The sequence below is a fragment of the Drosophila ficusphila genome, unplaced genomic scaffold (assembly GCF_018152265.1).
Source record: "Drosophila ficusphila isolate 14025-0441.05 unplaced genomic scaffold, ASM1815226v1 contig_106, whole genome shotgun sequence".
Taxonomy (NCBI): domain Eukaryota; kingdom Metazoa; phylum Arthropoda; class Insecta; order Diptera; family Drosophilidae; genus Drosophila; species Drosophila ficusphila.
The window spans coordinates 2,440,330-2,442,898 of NW_025063993.1; the positions used below are offsets into that span (position 1 = coordinate 2,440,330).

At 42.0% G+C, this 2,569-nt stretch overlaps 1 long non-coding RNA gene across 1 annotated transcript; it reads right to left on the bottom strand.

Moving 5' to 3' along the window:
- Window positions 1-1,339: 1,339 nt before the first annotated feature.
- LOC108088825 lies at window positions 1,340-2,135 on the bottom strand. Its single transcript, XR_001771249.1, has 2 exons — window positions 1,651-2,135; window positions 1,340-1,599 (listed from the first exon to the last, which is right to left on the bottom strand). It is a non-coding gene; the product is annotated as an uncharacterized LOC108088825 (long non-coding RNA).
- Window positions 2,136-2,569: the final 434 nt, after the last annotated feature.

The following is a 2,569-nucleotide window of genomic DNA, read 5'->3' on the forward strand; positions in this document are numbered from 1 at the left end:
AAAAATTGTAATTTTTAAATATAAATACATGTATAATATTTTCGTACATAAAGCTATAATTATATTAATCAATATTTATTTGTGTAGGCAACAACTTTTTAAAAATCCCAAAAATAACAAAAAGGAAAAGAATGCCCAAGCCCACACTAAACTTTCTACACATAAATTGGTTTAATACCTGTTTGAAATTGCTAAAGTTAAGTAAGGTTGCTCGTATAAAACTTTTGTTAAAAAGTTTAGGTAAAAAGAAAAGTACAATTGCCTAAAAGTAATCAACTGGGGTCTTCTTCCCCTAAAAGGAGTTTTCAATTAAGCCTTGTATAACTTAAGGCCATCCCACATTTTATTACCAGGCAACCATCCCAGATCGCGTAATTGAACTCGTATTGGAGGCAGGCATTCGTCCACTCCGCATTGTCATCATCATTTGGCGGAAACACATTAACCGATCTCGTTTAGCCACGAATAGTTTAGTTTATGACGTCGATTAGTTGCACTATAAGCAACACCTTTAACTGCCAACAAATTACAACTTTATCATGCCGCAAACGATGGCTGCAGGCAGCAGTCTCCGTTCTGCGGACCCGTTCCCATGCCATGGCCATCAATTGCGGCCCGATCTGCTTCGAGAGCAGTTCGCATAATTAATGAAGTGCAGGAATGGCAGCGAGTGCCAGCAGCCGGGATGCCACAAATGAAGCTATTCGCGGAGTGGGCCAGACTTGTGGATGCCGCGAACTGCGGCTCCTCCATATTTATACAGAGCGAGCATGTTAAATAAAAGATAAGCGGTCCAGGCGGCGAGTGTCACGCGCTCCTCCGGTCCGCCCCGCCTCCTGGATACCCACCTCCAGCTACCCTCCTCCGCTTTCTGGGCACTCGGACTCCTCCGTGGCTGCAACTCCAATATGCGGCTTCCCTCTTCTTCGGGTGTCGCATCATTTTGCAAGTCTAATCACATAAACTAAAACTGCCGTCATTAGGGAAATGCTGCGACGGCTTCTTTGGATCTTTTGGTCTCAGCAAGGAAGAAGTGCTGTTGCGATGGCCAATTCTAAGGGAAAAGACTTATGCTAATGCTACACTTCTATCAGGGAAATAATTATTTCAGGTGATTCTCGTACATAACATTTCAATGCAATCTAATCAAAACATGAAAAAACCATGGCTAAATTATATAAAGCCATACTTATTTTAATCCCTTTAGACATTGCCTTATAAGTCTTCTAGTATTCCCTATTTCGTTGTATATTATAAAATTTAATTCCCCAAATCCGTTTGTTCCAGTGACCCTACTTTCTGCAAAGAGCCTAAATAAAAACAATAATGTTGTTTACAGTTCTCGCATCGATTTCGGCTGACCAGGAGTCGAATGTGTCAACACTTAAATATAGATTATACCATATATGTGTGCGTTGACTGATTTTACCATCGGGTGCTGCAATATTTAATTTTAGACTCTGGCAGCGACTGGGTCGCAGTCGGCAATCTGGAGTCCCAAGTCGTCAGTCGGTAGCAGTTGCTATCCACATCCACATCCACAGTCAGTGACTGTGATGTTGATCAGAAAGCATTTGCTCGGCCAGCTTGTAATTCAATCTGCTTGCATTCAGACATGTAACAGCAATTTTAAAACAATTTTCAACTTACTGACAGACCGGCTACCGGATTGGCTTGGCCCCAGTCTCAGCTTCAGCTTCAGTCTCAGCCAGAGTCTCAGTCTTGGCGATGGCCTGCAACTTCGGGTCCAGAGCCCGCGGCTGAGGCTTGGCTTTAGCCGCTGTCTGGGTATCAGAATCGGAGCTGGCAACGGCAACGCTTTTTGAGTGACTTTGGTACCAATCTGTCCATCATCATTACCATCAAGTGTAACATTTGTGACGACAGCCAGCGGCGAACGAGAGCCGAGAACCTCAGGTGCTGCGGATGATGCTGAATCCGAGTCTGATGCTGATGCTGATGCCGATGCTGAATCTGATACTGATGACGACGACGATGGCGATGACTCTGCCCCTGCATCCTGCCCCTTCGGGATCCCACTGCCACTGATGCTGGTGGCAGGCGCAGAAAGCGCAGCGTGCTGTGAATGCCTGTGCAATTACTTTGTAATTTAAGTTATTGATTGCCGAGCTCCTCTCCAGTCTAGGCTTGCTCCCTTACAACTTTCTCCCTGATTCCTTCCCCCTGATTTCTGAATCTCTTAGTTAATCTGAGAGCAGCACCGTTACAGGCAGCACCCAATGCTACTTTGTTTCCTTTCCCTATAAAATGGTAAATGTATCGAAAGGGCATATTAGATGATTAGATAACAAAAAAACCTAAAAATAATTAATTTAATCTTTTTTGGTAAAACACCGATTGCATTGTAAGTAAATAGTCACCTTTAAGGTGTACTCATTTAATGCCATTTTTAATCTTTTGACTTAGACTATCAAACTAAATACATATATTTTGAATTTTATTAAAAAGTAATACTAATTTTTGACAACAAACTTATGACAACAAATTTGGAAAACAGATTAAAAACAATATTTATTTTGTTTTAAGCTCAACCTATTTTAAAGTGTCT